General features: G+C 36.4%; 1 protein-coding gene across 2 annotated transcripts in view; it reads left to right on the forward strand.

The window, feature by feature from the left end:
• LOC138690964 (acyl-CoA Delta-9 desaturase-like) overlaps window positions 1-22,330 on the forward strand; it is a 477,084-nt gene that overhangs the window by 347,514 nt on the left and 107,240 nt on the right. The gene's annotated exons all lie outside the window — the stretch shown is intronic.

Genomic DNA, 22,330 nt, shown 5'->3' on the forward strand with positions numbered 1-22,330 from the left:
TCAAATATCGTTAGCAAGTTGTGCGTGCGAGTTACAGAAGTGCATGACATATGATCGACTAGCTAAAAGCATTTATGGATACATTTGAAATATGGCAGTATCATGTAGAACATAGACAAATTCACTTTCTTTGACTATAAACTATCTTGAAGAGTGATAAGAAAATCTTATTATCAAATATAAGACCCTACTTCAAGACCTACAGCAGAATTCATTGGTAAGTTTGGAAAAAAGTGACAATTGACAGGGGATCTAGATTTTTCTGAAATCCTTTTGGCTTACAGCAGCCGATAGAAGAGCCTGAAAGTTTATAGCTTGAATTGATATATCTACAGAACAGCACGCCACTCAGATTCCAGCGAAATCAGGAATCGAACCGTTCGTAATGCTGCCTAAGTCAGAATTTCCAAATATATTCTTTGCTTCCACATTATGTACTTGAGTCAGAATTTAATACAAGAAAGAAGTGTAAGAGCTCTCAATATACAGAAAGAGCTTAGAAGTAAGTTTATTTCTTCTGCCGTGACATGTACAAAATATTTCCTTGAATTTGTGATTATCTGCGAACACAGGCTATTACCTTTCTGAGAACAGAGGAATACTCCTTAATGTATAAAGACTTGTAAATTCTCGCGTTCTGTGTTTCAAAAAAAATAAGACATAATAATAAATATTAACAAATATTGTAATAATACATAAGTGTTGCAGCTATGTTTGTTGTATCTTGAAAATGTTGTATTCAGTTTGTCTCCAGTACTAAACTAATGTATAAAGATAGGAAATAATATAATTTTGTTATATGTGCTTAGGTACAGTCTGTCTAAAATTACTATAATTATTATAGCATGCGTCATTCTGAAATCCAAATCATGGAGTAGATATCACGACCACCTGCATGAGCCGCCAGAGCGCACCGCGGCAGTGAACTGCTTTGCAGCGAAACTACAAACAACTTGCAATTGCTGCGGATAGCTTCGTCTGTCTTTCTCTCTTTCAAGGTTTTTTTAGCACTTTGTGAGCACGAGTTGCCCATCCATGTGTATGTGTGTCGTGGTGAACAAACAGTTGTTCATTTCATAGTGTTCCTTCCTACATAGTCTGTTGTGTACATGTGCCGCTCTTGCAGCTATACACAAGCTTATGCTCCAGCATTCAGTTAACTTGCATTCACAGTGTTCCCCTCAATCGATCTCTAAGATGCTATGTCTGATAATAATCATCATTATTATCATCATCAAGCTAATAAGCAATTAATTACCACTGTGAAAGGTTGGACCCTTTGTTCGTTTCGTCCTCATACGTCCAATGATTTGGAGGCATCACTAAACAGGTGCTCCGTCCACTGCGCTGTGGCCAGAATGAATCAAGGCTAGCGCTATAAGGCACGCATTTCTCTTGTCACTTTGGGGGGGGGGGGGATACAAAATAAAGTGCGACTCAATTTTCAGTCGGAAACGCTACCTACTACTTTTGCCACGATCGAAATGGAAACATCTGCTTCACGAAGTTTTCATTATGCAATAAATGTCAGGTCGTCTTTTGCGTTGGAATCGTGAGCAATAAAGCTTTGGTTTGGCACGAAAACATACATAATGCATGTTGTTGAACTAACGATTCAAATTTTCTTTGTGTCCTATTACGTTAAGTATAGAGAAAGTATTTTAATGCTGCAAAAGTGTATTTCGATAATGAAAAAGTTGTTTTTAAGAAACCATCCTCAAAAGTAGATATTTTAGCTGTAGGCAAGCGTGGTAGAAATTGGCTGTTATACCGTAGCGTGCTAAGAATACTTTTAACACTATTGCGAAAAAGTGTTTTTAAGAATGACTTTCAGCTGTGTGCGCTGATTGTTAATTTTTTTCTCACCAGTTGTCACACGGTAGCTAACGCAACCGATCAATAAAGCGATTCTAAACAATGCCAGGCCTACTTTAAAAAATGGCTCTTTTTGTTAAGAAACACAAATTAAATCAGTTTCTTCAACAGCTATTCTATTGATTACCATACGGTTTTGAAACATCGTCAGATAAGCCGGAAAAATCTTTTATCTGTACTTTGAAAATTCTTTATCTTGCACCACTCAATAAATTCGTTTTATGATATATCATACTGCTTCCTCTACTTTGCTTGTAATAATTACAGTGTTACTTTCCCTACACTACTTTTATTTCCCCCGGTTCACTTCCTTTTTATTTTCGAACGCGAGTCAAAACTTCAGCCATAATGTTCCATAAATTTACCGTCAGATATCATATAATGTCACACCTATTATAACGATCAATAATATAAACAGAATATCGTAATTTTACCTTCAGGTATCAGATTCAGCAATTTCAGGTATAGCCTAATATGTAAATAAATGAGTTATTATTAAATGATTTGTAATGCTATACTGAACGGCTGTTTAAAATTTAATGTGCGATACACATGTTAAAAGTGGCATTTTATTTTGTTCGTAGGTTTACTACACTCGGCTTGCTGCCTCGTTTTTCAAAGATCCTTTCTCACAAAATAAAAATACTACTTTTAATACTTGTATCGTAAATAATTAATTTTTATGCCGTGTGTCTACTCGTATTTTGTCTGCAACGTTTTCTCCTAAGCTACTGAGCAGATTTTATTTGTACGCAAAAGCTGAGAATCAATTTATGAATCTGGAAAGCTTTACACGAATTGAAGGGTTCAGAGCCATAGTGGGTCAAGTGTCATTTATTAAAAGCAGAGAAAGCAAGGGTTAAAGTTAAGTGATTATCATAGTTTAATAAAGATTGACATATCGTTCAGTTTTAATGTGCATATTTTATATTACTTGCTACATGTTTCATTAAATTATGGTATTCATTAATTTTAACCTTTGTTTTCTATGTTTTTAATATATGCCGCCTGGCCCACTATGGCTCTGAACCCTTCAATTGAATATGGAAACTGACGTAAAATTCACGTTTGCAAGGTAGCCCTAAAACAAGAAGTGACATAAGTACCTAGTTTGACTGATCTGTAGCATGTAGGCTCCATATAAACTAGATGCCTATTAATAGACGACAGACATAATCCCTTTTACAATCATCATTAAATTGATTTATATTTAAACTACTCCTTCTTTTCCTCGAACGTTAAGCGTTTATTATCTCTTTCGTCTGGTCATTCAGGGCTTCATTTGGCAGTCTTCCATGTTTCATTCTCTATGAATGTGAATTCTAAATATCCTTACATTTGGTTATTTTATCTTTAATCGAATATTTATTTCGTATCTTGTGTTATATTTAGTTGGAAGTTCTCAGAATACTTTAAAGGTTTTTAGGATGTCGAGACCATGAAAGATTCAAAATGAGATGTGGGAACAAGAACATAAACATTAACTTTTATGCTACAACCAAAGTCCAGTTGGTTTATGTTGGCACAGAATTTTGAGAAAGAGAAGAAAATACTCATACTCTCATTTGCACGCATAGTTGCTATAGCCTAACCTTTCGGCATAGATTTTGGGGTATTGGAGGGAGCAAATGTCTGGTGTATGGCAGTTGAATGAAGCAGCAGTGACGGAGCCGTGTCAACCATCTGGTTGTAAAGCTTTCCCTTTTTTTTCCTCCTAACACCGGCTTGAAGAATCACAAACACAAGTGAAACTGTGGATATTAAAAAAAAAAAAAAAACTTCGCACACGGATTCATGATACTTAGAATCCATTTCAACTAAAAAAAATCAATTCAGAATGTGAATACCGCCACTGATAACCAAACCACCAATTCATTGACTGAATCAGTCTGGCAGCTAGAAAAACAGTATCACAACAGCGCTTAGTTATTTCGAAAAAATATTAAACCTTAATGAATATTTTGCGTTGTGCTACATTAGAGGTGGAAGCACAGCCTGTACCAACATAAACCAAGTGGACTTTAAATTCGCCTAAACCCTTTCATATTAATGGAGGTGGTGGCGGTGATTATATAAGGCTTATTTAATTTTAAATAGCGTATGATTCCTATCTTATTTAATTCTGTACACCTCTATAAAGATAAAGATAGTATTCATTTTACACGCCATGAATGTCGACCTTCTTGTCCCACATAATTGGAATATCACGTAAATATGTTTCTATTTCACCCTCTCCAATTTTTCCACTAAAATTATGTAATTTATAACTCGATGTTTCATTTGCAATAATGCACTCTCAAACTTGGATCTTCAAAACTGTAAGACCCCAAACTATCTTAGTGGCTTAGTTTTCTTTTTAAATTGAGTAGCTGGGTCATGCAACTGGTACACATGAGCATCGTCACGTTTCCTCTTCGAAAATCTTTCACATGATTGGATACTGAGGATCTAAACACTCTAGAGTCCACACCTGTGGAGTAACGGTTAGCGCGTCTGATCGCGAGACCAGGTGGCCCGGGTTCGAATCCCGGTCGAGGCTAGTTACCTGGTTGAGGTTTTTTTCCGGGATTTTCCCTCAACCCAATAAGAGCAAATGCTGGGTAACTATCGGTGCTGGACCTCGGACTCATTTCACCGGCAGTATCACCATTTCATTCAGACGCTAAGTAACAGTATCGTAAAATAACCCACTAAAAAAATTAACACTCTAGATAAACGTTATAATATATCTTGCACATAAACACTCCTCCAGAGTCAAACAGCGATCCATTTTGTACGGTATCTCACACGAAACGGCACTTACAATTCCACAATTTCGCAACACACATGAGCTCCTCCAATTCTATTGTAATTACAGCAGCCGTGGCGAGAACGTGACTCGCGAAACATTGTGGCTCGCAGTGATAGCTGTGCATTTCGCTTGCTTCTAACCTCAGCCAACCCCCACCCTCTCACTTACTGGAGTCAAATTCCGTTCCATTTGTATTTGTCTCTGACCTGCGAGTGGCATAGGTCTCTCTCGAAATAATGTACGAAAGTTCCAAGTAGGATGGGAGGACGCATTTTTTTGCTGTCAATATGATGAGAATATTAAATGTATGATTTGTTCACAAGTATTACGAGGAAAACGGTTGTGTAACATAAAACGGCATTATATTACATGTCACTCACGAAACATTAAAAGGTCAAGTGTTGTTGTTATCATCATCATCATCATCATCATCATCATCATCATCATCATCATCATCGTACATCGACTCTTTTTCAGCAGATGTACGAATAATGCGGTTAGCTCTTCAATTTGAACTCACTGATTTACTATGTGATGTCAAATGAAAGCTAGATGTAAGGACTTGACAAATGTTGAACTTTCAAATCTTTGCCAAAAAATAAATATCCGAAGCTTCGTTCTTTCGCTTGCTCTGTTGAAGCCATGTTCGCTACAACTTTCGTTTGTGAAAAATTATTTTCAACTAGTAAAAACCAAATTTAGATCACGACTGACAGACAAATACCTTCGTGATCAACTACGACTGGCAGTAAGTGACATAATTCCTGATTTTGAAACTTTGTCGCAGAGACATTCTGAAGACAGTTCATTTTAGGTTGTGATATTATTCATTTATTGTTCATTTCTTTCTTCGTTACACGTACTAAACATTAGTTTGTAGCCTTGTACTGTATAAAATTATATTTAAGTGCCTGAAGTAAGGAAAATGAAAATCCGTTAATAAGTCAGACAGTTGCTTCACTTTCCCTTCGGGTGTCCGCCTCCCTCCATAGGTGCTATGCACGTTGCAGGTTACACAGTGACTCGGCGCACGATTACATTTTCGCCACCGCTGAATTACAATATCTTGATATGTGCATTAAGTAGGTCTAATTGGGACACATCCTTGGGTTATTTTTTATGTATGAAATAGAACTGGTATATTATTGTGTGTAACTTTAACATGCAAAAATGGTAGCCAAGCCAATTTGTAATATTGGCAAATATCAGATGGATGCAATAAATAGTTGGCGGAAATTTTTTATGTTCAAGAAAATTATATAATTTAAATGATTGTTCAGCCATTCTGTTCAAAGCGTATATAGTAAAGTTTTCCAGGGAAGACTTCAACCTAAGAAGCCAGGGATCTTATTAGAGGCGGGACCTATGAATGCCGATCAGGCAAAGTCGTGATGTAACAAGCAGAAGGATGGTTAATACAGAACTTCAGCGTGGGATGTGTCTCAGGAAAAGAAAAAGATATTTAGGAATGAGCGGGTGAATTATTTTGGCAATCGTTTACTTAAAGTTGTAATTATTTTAATTCGTGAGGAATATGTACAGAATATTGTACGAGTATGTATTTTAATAACACATTTTCATATCAAGCCCGTGGAACCACGATGTCCATATGTTACCACTGCTGTTCATTGAGGTTGATGAAGGCCGTCTCAAGAGAGGCAGCTTGTTCGCTGGTACAGTGACATGATTATGATGCGCCTCCTGTGGGTGAGGAGCGACCGCCGTTTATTTTTAGGACACTTTGGGATGATATTTAAGTCATGTTTGAAGAGTTGAGTGGCCGCACGGCTGCGTGTTCCAGATGCCACCCAACAATTAGTCAGGTTGTCTATAAAAGTCACACCGGCATGAACACCTTCCTGTGTAGATTACTGATATAAGTACCCATTCATATTGTTTCATTATTTTAGGACTTACCTTTGTGCTTTCTGTTGTAGCTTTAAGGTATTGTCAAATGAAAAGTATACAATGTTTTCAAAGTTCCGCTTCTTTACCACAAGGCATAGACGCAGCCATCCCATGTCTCGTTTCCAGATAGATTTGTAAAATAAGTCACTCCATGTTCGTCTAGTATTCCGTTTGCCTTTCACTGTAAAGCAAAACTATAAAACTTGCCTTGGATATCTAAGAAACGGAGAATGTAAAAAAATCCCACAATTTATCTAACGCATTTATGTTTTCATTGTTCCTGTATGAAATACAATTGTTACTGCGCTTTCTCAAGTTTGAACTGGCATTTGAGTAACCTGATACTATTTTTTTTTTATTTTAATAGGTTATTTTACGACGCTTTATCAACAGCTTAGGTTATTTAGCGTCTGAATGAGATGAAGGTGATAATGCCGGTGAAATGAGTCCGGGGTCCAACACCGAAAGTTATCTAGCATTTGCTCATATTGGGTTGAGGGAAAATCCCGGAAAAAACCTCAACCAGGTAACTTGCCCCGACCGGGAATCGAACCCGGGCCACATGGTTTCGCGGTTAGACGCGCTAACTCCACAGGTTTGGACCTTGATACTATTAGTTAATTTTAATTATTTATGTTTATTTCTCTTAATTATATTGTTCTCCAAACTCATCACTTGTAGTTTGATATCTCATATAATACATCTGCTGCCTTTCGGTTTTTCTTGCTTTTCAATCTCAGAAACCATGTTAGTTCACATCTGAATGTGTTGTTTTACTACGATACTCATATCTTTATTGATATATATATATATATATATATATATATATATATATATATATATATATTATTTTGTTATATTTTGCAATATTTAAATCTAAATTTTCATTCTTCTGCATTTATAGGTATATTGTTTCTTGGATAAGTGTAAATGAGGACACCAGTTTTATTATTTCCCCTTTGTTATCAACTTTCCCCTCCTTTGGTGTTATCTCTGCAATGTCATTTTATGTGATACATCGTCTTACTTTCCTGAGAGGCTTGCTAAATTTTAACCCTTGCAATACTTTGAGCCCACCTTATCCAAAAATTTATATTTTAAATGTGTAATTGATATGTTAAAATTATGAAAATATTATTTATTGTCAGTTGTGGATCCTTCTATCTTAATGTTTTATTGTTTAATAGTTTTCACCGATAGTTTTACTGAAATACGAAAATATGTGAAGTTGGACAAAAAAATTCCCTCCTTGTTGAAGTAGTTCGAAAATATACAGTGATATTTCAGTGTTCCTCTTTTGTTGTAGTACATATTATTTCTCATTAAAAATGTTAAAAAACCGTTCAAAATTAAACACTTTTATTTTATAGGTTATTTTACGACGCTTTATCAACAGCTTAGGTTATTTAGTGTCTGAATGAGGTGAAGGTGATAATGCCGGTGAAATGAGTCCGGGGTCGAGCACCGAAAGTTACACAGCGTTTGCTCATATTGGGTTGAGGAAAAACCCCGCAAAAAACCTCAACTAGGTAACTTGCCCCGACCGGGAATCGAACTCGGTCCATCTGGTTTCGCGGCCGTTACTCCACAGGTATGAACTTAAACATTTTTGTAGTAAAACTGTGGTCTGTTCAACATGTGAGGACGGGTGTGAAAAAAGTGATGCGCGACATTTTCCAGACTGTTATGTTGAAGTAATTGTTCGAAAATATACAATGACATTTCAATTTTTGTCTCTTATTATAGTACGTAGCGTACTATTTGCTGATTACAAATATTTAAAAATCGTTCAAAATTAAACACTTTTTAGTGGTCACAAAATACTTCCTGTTGGTACTGCATGTTATTAAAGGTACCTTGGTATTGCTAGGGTTAATACCGTCCCTATAATGCAGAAAAATTGTCTGACTAACTTTTGGGGATAATAGGTAGATAAGTAATAGGCCTATACTTTTTTAAATAATTTTTGATCGAGTTCCTTCATACAGAACTATGGTCGTTGAAGTGCTTTTTAAATAGCAATGCTTTATTTATTCTGACAGAGTTAAGGCCTTAAGGCCTTCTCTTCCACACAACCAGAGTATAAAAAGCAAGTGTTTATGCGTTGGAGTACGAATATAGTTAATTATGATCATTTACCAATAAAATAGTGTTTTCAGTTGTATGATACAAGAGAGGAGATGTTAAAAAGTGCAGTTAGTGTAAATCTATTAATGACAAAGCAAGAGTTTGACTACGCGCTCGAGAATCCCGAAAAAATCCCTTATTGATTTCTGATCCTACAATGCGAAACATTTCGCATCCATTGGTGTTAGTATATTTTAGTATATAAGGTTTCCTAATATCTGAATTGTGTCAAGTCCAGTGATCTAGGAGATCAGCGCATGGGTTCAGGTTGATAAAATAACGTACCTCTTAATCGAAATGAGGCATACCATATACAAATAGAACATTAATATTTTGTCGCTGATTTTCCTTCATCCTAATGTACAGTTTCATAAAAAAAATGGCCCAACTAATTTTACCATGTTCCAGACACAACGCATTGCTCATGTGCAGTAAACAAGAGCGCCTGTATATTTGCTACTTGTGGATAGTCGTGCGAAACTTGTTGCCTACATACAGGTGGACTCCCATCAGGTCTCGGACATTTTTTTTCTAGAACTGTACTAACACTTTATTTGATCTGAACTTCTTACTTAACCCATTAGGGACGGAATTTTTCATCTTCACTTTTTCCACATATTTTTTTTTACCTAATTTTGTACAAATACATCTTAATCTAACCAAAATAATCGTTTTTTTATTTTTAACAATTTAGTATAATAAATATAGGCCGTGACCATACGGTCACATTACATGTAAATTTTATATTAAAAAAAAACATATGAGTTGTAAGGATACGCTTCTTTTCCTAAAAATTTGCTCTTTTTACATGCTTGAATATTACTTCGTGTGGAAAGCCGCAAAACATGATACACACAGTATAACTTCACATTTCTTACATTGTGTGCGACCTACACATCTCCGCCTTTTATTCCCTGGGATAGGTTCAATGAAATTACCTTTTCGATCAAACCTCACATCAGCAAGACTGTGTCTACCAGATTTTGAGGCTGAAGGGCGTCTAGGACCCTTAGGGATATTTTGCTAACATTGAAGATAAGTTTGCGCAATTTCCCTTTTGAAGTTCAGATGAGGAATGTTAGATCCAATCCCTCTGGTGAGTAGCCAGGCATTGCAATGTTCATCATGCAGGTGAATATGGGCCACCACCATTTTCTTACCTTTTATTCCGATATGCTATGTGCCTTTATTTGCATCCATTATGTCAGTTCCTCCAATGTATGTATTGTACATTGTGATTAGATTTGGACGTTGAATTTTGATTTTCTTATTTTTCTGAAAGTGAATACCGATCAGCTGATGTTATTGGATTGATTCTATGTACTACTGAGGCTACAGTTACAACTGAATGATTCCTCCACCTTGCCAATAACACTCTTTCACAATTATTGTGTAATTACAGACAACCTGATGTTGTTGTTGTTTAGTCAACTGTCCGAAGACAGGGCTGAACCTCATAAGTGATACCAAGAAGGCACCACTTATGAGGGAACTAGGACAGGAGATAATGGGGTATGGTGGCTAGTTTCTGTCCTCCTCCATTGTATACATCGCCGACTAGCTACATATTACGTTAGTCAGACTTCAGATGCATACAAACAATTTTTCTTCCTCTGACACATATCGTCAAGTGAGATGTACTGCCGGATAATAGATGTAGACAACCTGATAAGGAAAACAATTCAACCCAGGGGCGGCTTTCGAAGGGGGGCTGCGGAGCTGCAGCTCCCCCAGATATTTGTGGCTCTTGTCTCGTTTTATGTTGTGAAATACATTTACTATGCAGTCTCTATTTAGCGGCTCGAATTTTTTTAAATTTCGCTCTCATTGACATGCACGCAATCGTTAGTGAAGTCACTTCCTCCCTTGGTGCTGCCAGAGCGAAACCAGAGACAAGGACAATGGGTGAAGCCACTTCCTCCCCTGGAGCTGCCAGTCTCGTCTCGGATGCTTTGCGCGTTAGTTTTATCCCTCCCCCTGCTGCCCCTGACCGTGAATCCAGAGTTTCCAGGCGCTGCAAAATTTGCAGCAGCTTGTCAGTAGCGCGCAGTTTTAAATACATTTTCTTTAATGTTGTGAGTATAACAAGTGCAACAATGTTTAATTCTGTACAATATTTACAGTCTATTCAGTTCAGTACATTAACAATTCAGGAGAAATGTGAAATTAAGTGCCCATCAGTTGAATCTCATAATGGAAAGAGCCGCTAAACAAAATACAAAGGCTCGCATATTTTTTGCTAATTTATCCAGTATCCCTCCTTTCTTCTCTCGATCCACACACAGTCTGTATTAGATTAATGTGTTTCAAAGACAATTCCATCAGCTGGGGCAACAAGATGGAGTTTTAAAATAATAACAGTAAATGTTGTTCATGAGAAGAAGGAGCCATTGCTAGAATGTTTTCAAACCATAATGGAATCTGAAACATCTAACAACATAACAATAAATGAGGCAAGCGCCCTGGTGCGTGCTCTTGAAGATCCTGAATTCAATTTCTGGCTGTTTTTTTTTTTTTTTCATTTATTGATGTATCATGTAGATATATTATACAACTAACTACAACATCGCCAGTTAGATATTTCTAAGGTTCAAATCTGCACATAAAAAATTTAAATTACGGTTTATTTAACGACACTGGCAACTGCAAGGGTTATATCAGCGTCGCCGGTGAGCCGGAATTTTGTCCCGCAGGATTCTTTTAATTGCCAGTAAATCTACTGACATGAGCCTGTCTCATTTAAACATACTTAAATCCCATCGTCCTGGGCCGGTATCGAACCCGCAACCGACTATGCTACCGAGAACGACTCTGCATATCAAGCTTTGTTAAGCCATACAGACAATAATATGGAACAGTGCATAGTTGAGCAGCGATATCTGTGAAAATGAAAACTCTAGCAAGCGTCGTAAGGTCGAAGGGATTCAGAAAGGGTTGCGGCAGGCAAGGAAGTGTGTGACCTAATTATCACACAAGCTGACACCCAATTTCAGTTCATAGATCCTCTGATATTATCTTTTCTTCTGTGTCAAGAAAAATTTGAATGCTACAAAAGCTCATTTCCTGAAAATGACCTAAATGTATGTGTGAAGCTTTTTCTAATGTTCGATAAAGACAAACTAAAAACGGAACTCACTGTGTTGTATCAGAGACAAGAATTCAGAAGTATCAGTGACGCAGTCAAGCTCTTGCAGTTTCTTCTATCTGAGAACTTGCAGGCCTCATTTTTAGAACTTGTGAAACTACTACGCATAGCTATCACCATACCAATGACAACTTCCGAACCAGAACGTTGCATTTCGTGTTTGAAGAGAGTAAAATTCTATCTTAGAAATACGATGAGAGAAGAGAGAGTGACCGCATTAGCTATGTTTTCCATTGTAAAGTCTATGTTAAACGACATATCGGACTTTAATAAGACAATTCAAAAGTTTGAAACCTACAAGACAAGGCGCACGGAGCTAATCTTTAAATAAGGTAAGTTGCATGGTTTATTTTTCTATGCAGCCCCCCTGAATTCAATACCCACGAGCCGCCACTGATTCAACCATAAAGAAAAATGTAGTCCCGAAAGACTAGTGTAACCACATGTTAACACAAGAATGTTCCTGTCTACACTGGACCAGTAAATTGTATTCCATCAAGTTTCATAACGCCATTCAGTTAGGGCATCTCTAAACAAAAGGATAGAATAGAATGAAAAAAAAAATCACTTTTCCTCTCGATTTTGTAATGTTCCTTATAAAAAGCTACACGGCAAATAAATGACGAATAAGCAAAGCTTAACTGACACCAGTAGAGTGAAAGAGTTATCTTCCCATTTTACGGGACTATTTTATCAACATTCCGAATGAAGTGAAACAAGTTTAATTCCCAAAAATGGAAATTAGCTGGAAGAAAAATTTAAGGAGCGAGTGTTGTATAGCTATAAACATAATGGTCACGCTAGTACATAATAGGTTGAAAAAGTAATTAGATATATGTTAGTAACGTATCTGAAAATAGCAATGTCTGTCAAATGAAAAAAAGTAAGCTCGATTTGGTCCAATTATAATAATATAACAATAATTGTCATGCCGAAAAGGGTGTCCAGAATTTTTTATACGGTGATCTGGAGATGAAAGTCTCTTGAAGTGTCTTGTTTTGGATATTCTCAGTACTCCAAACCATAGTTCTAAGTGACTTGGTGGTTACATTTAAACTGGTCCTCGGAACTATTAATTTCGATAAGAAAATAGTTTGCATAGAGTATATTTCTTCGAAAAGAAAAGAAAATTCGTAATCTCATGCCGTAGGATATTTTAACGTGGAGAGCACCTATTCAGAAAATAAATGTTCGTTACCATTTCTGTAATACTCTACGCGCAGCTTTCTCCTTAGGGGAGCACACCGATGCAACTCGCAACGTATTGCTCCATAGCGGCAGCCCCAGCATATCTTATTGGAAAAATAAATTAAATTTGAATATCATAAATGTGTTGTATTCAAGATAATACTAATACAGTAGCTTGAACAGCAAATGCTGCGTTTATTTTCTCCACAGGTTACAGTTCTTTACAGTTTAAGTTCCTTGTTTTACAATTTTTGCTAAAATTATTTACATCAAGCGGTGACCTACAATAATTATTTGAAATCACACAAATACTTCAACCACTTAAACGTTCCACGAAATTATAGGGACTCTACGAATGACCTGCTATCCTTCTAATACTGATATAATTGTATATTTATAAATTATACAAATCTTTGCATATAATTCTAACGTCTTTATTCAACAGTAGCATTTAGAGCATGAAGTCGGTGTGGAATTTTAAAGAGTTTCAAGCCCTACGTAATGCAGTGAAATCTGGAACCAAGTTCCAGGAATGAGTGCACATGTGTTACTTCTTATTGGATGCACGTGTTGAGTATAACAACACACTTGCGCAACAGAAAGCAGAGTTACTTTTAACCGCAGCCATTATTTATGTTCCACTTTTCCCCCAGTAAGTGTAAAGTTAAGACAGAGGAAAAAGTAGGTCGAATGATTCGGCAGTACCTACATGATAACTTTTAGGAATCCGTTACTAGAAGGAAATAAATAACCTATACGTATAAGGAAACGCCAATTTTTACAAAGCGTGTTTTAAGTATGTTTACTTTGTTTTCATTGGTGGCACAGTGTTTTTTTTGGTATGTTATTTTATGACGCTTTATCAACATCTTAGGTTATTTAGCGTCTGAATGAGATGAAGGTGATAATGCCGGTGAAATGAGTCCGGGTCCAGCACCGATAGTTGTCCAACATTTGCTCATATTTGGTTGAGGGAAAACCCCGGAAAAAGCGTCAACCAGGTAACTTGCCCCGACCGGGAATCGAACCCGCCACCTGGTTTCGCGGCTAGACGCGCTAACCGTTACTCCACAGGTGTGGACGATACAGTGGTTATCATTAAAGCTATGACATATAGGAACTAAAAAAACTTAAGAGGTAAAGAGGCAATGAAAATGCTTAAAATAGGCATTCATATAGTCACTAAAAATACAGAATAGACTGTTATTATTTTGAAGTTAATCTTTGACAAGCTCTTTACAATGTGCAATGCTACTGTCGTCGTGAATATATATATATATATATATATATATATATATATATATATGTATATATATATATATATATACACACACAAACTAATCATTAAAATCTATAATGATGTACAAGAGAGGAGATGTGAAATTGCAGAGCACAAGAGAGTTCAATACAAAAACTCTGGCAATCATAATACATGCATGCAAAGCACTGACGCATGAATATTCATCTCTCCGCATTCTGACTGGTGTAATGCCTCATATATATATATATATATATATATATATTAATTCTCAATTACAAATGATAGCCTATTCTTTTATCAGTAAGGCTGTTCTGAAAAAAAAATGCTTTCAACATCAGAAAACGTGAGTGGAGCATATTCAAAATAAGTAACCTTACGTAGCTCCAGTTCCTGTGCCTCTTCACCTAGTATAACCACAATTTTCATTATTGTAGCCCATCCAGGACTCTGTCTTTCTATCTTATCAATGTTTTCTATAGCAACAGCTCCAGTCATTCGTAACACATTTCCTTAGTATGGACTGGCCAGTGACTTGCATATTTGTCCATTTTCCATTAAATTTCTTGAGTATTTTATTTTCCATATTAGTCAAAGGAATATTTTCTGAAATCATTGTAGCACAAAATTTTGAATTGGATTTTTCCTGGATGCCATCGTCTGATGGAATTTGGAAAAAAAGGCTATTTTGATTTTTGTTGTCTGGCAACGTTGCTTTGATGCCTTGTTGTATTTTTATGGTGTTGCAGTAGATGATAATATTTTTTTCACAGTTAACCCAAATATAAAAATAATCCATGAATCTTGAACTCATATTCAAAGTAATGCAGATTATAATAAAAAAAAAAAGAACAGCCCATGAAATCCCATAAGGGCCTCCTGTAGCGCCTGTTACAGGGGTAGCTCAGTTAGTCTCAATTGAAGAGCCAATCCAATTGAGATTTTTGTCTGCTGTTCCTGCCTTCTTCTGGTTAATTCCTTACTCTGAGTGTGTCTTTGGGTTTTATACTACATAAAGTAAAATATATACAATACATAGCTATAGTCCTGCCAGTGACATGCTTTATTTATATGAATCACAGAGCAATCCAATTACTGAGCAACTCGAAGTTCAGTATCCTTTTTTAAGTTGTTTGGGTAGTAGTCCTGCATATTTACATTGTTACGGTTTGAAGCGCTCTTCTTTCAAGACTCTTCCAGTCTTCTCGGTGTGTTGATATTCTGGACCATACTGCTCCTGTTGTTTCTCTGAACAGGTCTGACCAATGCCACCTCGGTCTGTCCTGACCTCTCTTCCCTATTCTCGGGTCCCATACACTTGATGCATACGTTCATCTTGACTGTTTGAGCCTCAGCAAGTGACCTCCCCACCTCCACTTCAGTTGTAGAGGTTGGACCGCTATATCCTTCATGCTTATCCGGGTCATCACTTCTTGGTTGCTGATTCTATCTCTCTAGGTGACGTGTAAATGCAGATTAGATATCAAACTCTCAAAACTTACTACTTCTTTGCAACATTGGAAGAACGATGTCGCCATGTAATTTGTCCACGACTCAGAAACCAATTTCTGGTCAGTCACTACTACCTTCAGATCACGTGACGGAAGTCTTTCCCTTTCTATACTCCTCTCCCCGATACTGCTCCCAGCCGCTCAAACACGCTCAGCTCACATGCGACTGGCGCAGTCAGTTGATTTGCCAACCTTGTGCAGGAGTTGTATTGGCACGATAGGCGCCTCATCCCGAGCCCGTTCTTGCCTTCGCGAGTGCATGGAAATAAATGAGAGACGCTGTATTCTCGCAAACTGATCAGACTGTAAGCTCCACTCTCCCGTCCGTCCGTCCGTCCGTCCTCTCGCTCGCCCATCCTCTAGCCACCATCTGCGCACCTCGCGGACAAATTATATGGCGACATCTCTACCAATCTCCTCACTCTTGTTTGGTTCAAATGACACAACATTCTCAGCAAAAATTAAAATATGAAATGAAACAGAACTACAGTGAACTGCTGTTTTATTAACGTTTTATTCTAGAAACTTAGCTACTGACTATGATGCAGTCAGTGTTAAAACAGCGTGATTTTCGTTGCCATAGAAACGAGCTAAACATTTACCATAAAATTTACCCACAATACTCCTTCAATATTACATCTTTTTCAGTTTTTTCTTTAACAGAGGAATCAAGTGAAGGACCCTTTTTAAACTTTGAAAAATTAAAAGACCGAAATAGGAATTTATAGGATTCAGTTCCAGAAATGGGCAATTATCACCAAAATAGGCAATTTTAGGCTTTATAGAACTTCCACATCTTAATTGTAAGGCACTACTCCTTGGATAATTAATCAGAAAGCCTTTAACTTTGAGTAAAAGATAAAAGTAGGCAAAAAGGGCAAAGTCGCAGCTCTAGTTATCATACTTGCTATTGGGTCCGGCCGTTGGGGGTAGGCTTTTTAGCAGTAGAGATCATTAGCATGAGTTTCTTCACAAGTGAAATTAAGCTAGAAGTCCCGTGGTGTATACAGAAATAGCTCTGATCTTGTAAAATATACCGACATAATGTTCCTTACCACACCAATTTCACTGACTTGAGGATAGACATCTCTTCGGACCAATATCCCAAGGAAACAAAAGTAGAAGTGGAATGTAGCATATAATATCATTGAAGGCTTCCGCGTTAAATAATGTAAAAGAATAACGTAATTGTAAACTGATTGAGATATATTATACCTATCATATTTTATCAGTGTATGTGGTGGGTGAGGCATTACACCAGTCAGAATGCGGAGAGATGAATATTCATGCGTCAGTCAGTGCTTTGCATGCATGTATTATGATTGCCAGAGTTTTTGTATTGAACTCTCTTGTGCTCTGCAATTTCACATCTCCTCTCTTGTACATCATCATAGATTTTAATGATTAGTTTGTGCGCATGACATCCTTCAAGCTTCTCCTTATGCTAAAAAAAACTGATCTATTTAAAAAACTGCTTCATAATTATCTTACGTCATACGCTTTTGACTGAGCCGAAATAGTAAGATGTTATTTCTTTAACCTGTTGGAACAAAATGTAGTACAGTATTGTGTGGTTGTCATGCTATAGACAATAATGGAACGTACATATTCCACTGAATACACGTGGTGACATGTAGCGTGCGTGCATGGAGAGTTCAGCTGTTCTAGATTTTGAGGTCGGTTATTTTGGTGTGGTTTTTGTGGTTTACAGGGCTTCTTCAAGAAAATTTCAAGATATTTTAAATAAACTAAGGTAATACCTATTCAGAAAATTAATAATTTTTGCATCATTTCACTGTTACCGAATGATCTTGTAATGGAAAAAATCGTTATGTAAAACAATTACAAATTACACACAGTAGACCAACAGCCTACTCTGTTTTGACAATATTGGCGTTTTTTTAATTATATAAAACTTTATTGTATTATTAAGATATTTACAGTTTTGCAAATGGATTAACATAACATAATATAAAGAATATATTATCAGAAACCTACATTGAGGTTGCAATCCAGTGATTGTCCTCATAAACAGTAGAATTTCTCATTAAAGTTTTACATTAGAGCATATCTGTATGGTGCTTCCTTTTCAATCTGCGTTGTGGTCTTTGCAGTGGCATTTGAGCTGAAATTTAAGTATTTCGTTGGAAGACTGATGGAGGATCTGTGAAGTTGTGAATAACTAGATTGCAGGATGGTGTCTACCCACTGAAAATATCTGAAGATTTGAATGAAGGGTCGTGTTGCGGAAGTATCAAGGTGCATCCACGAATATTTTGAGTACAAGGTAATATTGTCGTGAAGTATTATCTTCAAGATATCTTCTGATTGCTCTTGATTTTCTTGGTTGCTTTTGTTTTGTGTGCTTTTGAAGTGATAGATGTTTGGGAATTTGATATCAATCCATCCACTGTAGGTGTTCATTGATTAGAAAATTTGTTCATCCTGAGAGTGATTATCAACAGTAATCTCACTAGAGATTTTGATTTATCTAGAGAAAATCAAAACTATAGTGGGATTTAATTGACTATTACAGGATTAGAAGAAAGTTTATGAAGGTTAGAGGAAATAAAATACTCTAATAAAATGAAATATTAATTGACTTAAACTAAAATTCTTTTTCACTAATGTTAGCTTCATCAAAACGTTTGAACGGAGCCGCCATTTTCAGTTGACTATCTATGCGATAAACAAATGACGATCGCAAAGCATGTTTTATAGTACCATAAAGAATTTGCAGTTTGAAATGTTGGCAAAGAAGCAAATTGGTAGGAAGGTGATAAAAACAGAAGAAAGTATATAAAGTTTAGAAGAAATATAGTACTCTAATATAATAAAATAGATATTCATTGATTTACCTACTAAAATTATATTTCACTAATGTTAGCTTCACCAAAACGTTTGAATAAAGCCGCCATTTTCAGTCGACTGTCTATGTGGGAAACAAATGACAATTGCAAAGCATGTTTTGTAGTATCGTAAAGAATTTGCAGTTTGAAATGTTGACGAACAAAGAAACAAATGCTAGGGAAGTGATAAAAATAAACAACACTTTCGTGGAAGTGATAATAATAAACAAATTCTAGGGAAAGTGATAAAAGTGTAGCGATAAACAACCATGATTGGTTGAAACACGGCCTTTCGTGCCGTTTTATTGGTAAAAAGTAGTGTGACGTAGTAGAAGTGTAATAGTCGACTTAAAATATTATACTGAAACAAAAACGATTTATTTTATTTTACTTTTTTCCATAAATATTCGGAAACGTATTCTTAAATTTGTTCACCTCTATAGTTTCGTGGACAAAGCTTTCAAATTAAGAGGGGTTTTTTCCCTTGTCTTGTACATGTAGGCCTACTTGTCCTGTGAAGTGTCCACACAGTCAGCTAGACCTTGCAGATTCCACTTTGAAAAATTACCCTATGTCAATTTAATATTTCACAATTTTCCTCTTCCTTTTATTTCTCTTTTCCACAAATTTCGGTCGCGCCATTGTTTCTCTTCTAAATCTCGTCTCTTCTTGGCTTTAACAATTACTCCACACCATATAAAACGGTCTCTTCATCCAGTTTATAACTTACTTTGGCTGTCTTTCATCGCCCATTCTCTGTACATGTCTATCCCATTGTAGAGTCTCTATTCCATCCGATCTATGGTTCTTTCCTTAATCTCTCCCTTGATCTCATTTCAATACTCTGCATTCTTGATAAACGCATGCTTCTGCAGATACCATCCATTTTAACCACTTATCTTTTTTTATGTAATTTCTCAGTTAATGTCCACTTCCTACGCCGTATGTATGAAAATGTTCTACTATTGTTTGTAGATTAATCGTTTTTGTATTTTAACGAGAAACGTTTATGCTCTTGACATTAGAGAAATCTGCTCAAACTTTCTGTTACTACGGTGACATCCAAGCGCGCTACGTCACACTAGAGATAAGAGCCGCTCTGTTCCGCTCAGACTGGGAATGTGTACAATAAATGTAAAAGTTTAATGTAATATTCAACTTAATTATAATTTAATCAAAGTTATTATTCGTATACAAATGGGTTGGATTTATAAATGCGGGAACTGTAATACCGGTAGTTAATTTAACATAGTGTAATTCTAAAGTACTTAACTGTGGTATTAATTTCCAAATGAATCCAGATCTCTGTATTGACATATTATAAATTACAATTTGAAACAAGTCATTGGCGTCATATTGATGTTTGAATTGTTTTAACCTACAATTTCATTGTTGTCTCGAGACCAGGGGTGTTTAACACTTACGATGGAAGCTGTATCCTCATAGAATTTTCTTAATTTGGGTCAGTGTGTGACACCTGTGTTCCGATGGGAATGATAGAAATAAATTGGTTATAAGTAGACGGCGGGATTGGGATACCTTTACGGCTGCAATAGGTTGATGCACAACGGAGCTTAGACATGTGACGTTACTCTCGTAGATACATTTTGTTAATAACAAAAAATGACCTGCCAGCCGTCCTGTTGCGCTCTGTAGGAACCGAACCTAAGCCAGCAGAGTACTGTGTGCAGTCATAGTGAACAGTTGTCTGACGTTAGTGTCGAGGTTGTTTGTCACAGTGTTTACGTGTATAGTAGAGCGTCTCGTTAGGCACAGTGAAAACGTAAACAAAGTGCAGGTAATGTGTGGGGGAGGACGAGCCGTACGATAAGCACGAGGGATGCACAAGGTTTTAGTTACAATTAATTATATTAACATTAATTGACATATTTTCCAAAAACACACAAAATAAAAGAACACAAATTGCATAACATTATCATACACACATTTTAACAAACAAGGGATTGTAATGTTGAAATAATACAATATAACAAATCAAATTTTGCTACTTATATCTCAAATATAATATTTATAGCGGTTTAATGTTTGGACTGACTTTTGAAATATCCTATACAATATCTCTTCGACTTTGACCGCTTTGGTAATAGTCGTGAAGGCCTATCAACAAATCTGAAAACTGGCCAAGGAGGGAAGGGTGTCTTTCTTTCATATTGAGGTTGGACTAAGGGCCGACAACCCTTTCCTGTAAAAGTATACAGGCTGTCCCATTTATCTTGACCACGCAAAATAACTTTGTACTCAAGCACCAATGAAAAATTGTTTCATACAAAAGGTGTACAACTGACAGGAGGAAATAATACTGATGGAGAGGCAACCTTGTAGCGTTATTTATTAATGAGATACGAGTATTAATATTGTTTCTTTAAATGAAACTATGTATTTATAATTCAGTATTTCAATTAAGCTCGTCAAGATCTTTTATAAATGTATCACAGTGGGTCATTCTCATAAGCAGAACGTTAATAAACGCAACGTTATTGGTGCCTTGACGACATGGTGCATAGTATGAAGTGGTTTGACTTGTTGGTGTAAACAATACGTAGTACATTGCAGATGATACTCAGGGTCGCGTAACCCATTACATGTAGCTTTGGTTTTATTCCGCTAACACTGATGACTGAGTGAGTGATGTGTACTACATTTGGTTTGGCTTGCAGATCATACTGTCCATCGTAGAATGTCCATTACATTAATGTCCAGTCGATATTAGGTCTAATGACAAACATGTTCACACTAAATATATGTTCAAAGACAAAAGTGTTCGCACTAAAAATATGTCCAGTTTTCTTATGCCAAAATATCCACGCAATAATTGCATCAATGTCCATCTGTTGAACCAATTCGATATTAACATAACGTTATTAGAAAATTAAATTATTTTAATAGCCATCGGGGCACAAATTTATTAATAAAAATGGTTACTAAATGTGTGCAAGTCAGTGAGGATCACAGAATTTATACGATTTGATAACGTTAAGAAAATTACATCATTCTTGCTCAAGAGGAACCGTAACGTTTAATTTTAGGTGGTAGGCCTATGATATTGCTCTAAGGTAAAGCTTCACATTCCCTTGGTCCTTATATTGCTGATAAAATCGTACTAATTGTAGTACCCTTCGTTGATTTGTTTCGTATTTCTTATTTATTGGGCGTCTGACATTCACATGACCAGCCTGTATTTGCAGTATCTGAAGTTCTGTTTCATTTTGTTTTTGTCTCACGTGGTCCTGAAACCACCAAAAATACAAACATGGTGGACAGATATTATCCTCTGGAACCTAGAATGAAACCCTTCAACTACGTGTTCTTCGTCGGATGGTGGCCAAGGAAAGTTGATTCATAAACATTCCATTCCTCTGGTGGAAATCTAGGAGTTACAGATCTTCGCCTCCCTTGCGCACGTCTACCCTTTATATAAACATGTTTCATGTAATCCGCAAGCTGTAGAAGATCCTCATGGATGTCCTCATACAAGATGTCAAATGTGGCTTGTATGTCTGGAAGAGGAATGAACGACATGGCTAATAGTTTCTGCATTTGCTGTCTGCATGTTGTTATGTCTGCTGTTGCAGCAGTTTCTTTGGTCACAGTATCATACTGGAATTACATTGCTACGTGGACATTTTGACCATGTGGACATTTTGATATGGACTAGTT

This window comes from Periplaneta americana, chromosome 16, assembly GCF_040183065.1.
Source record: "Periplaneta americana isolate PAMFEO1 chromosome 16, P.americana_PAMFEO1_priV1, whole genome shotgun sequence".
Classification (NCBI taxonomy): Eukaryota; Metazoa; Arthropoda; class Insecta; order Blattodea; family Blattidae; genus Periplaneta; species Periplaneta americana.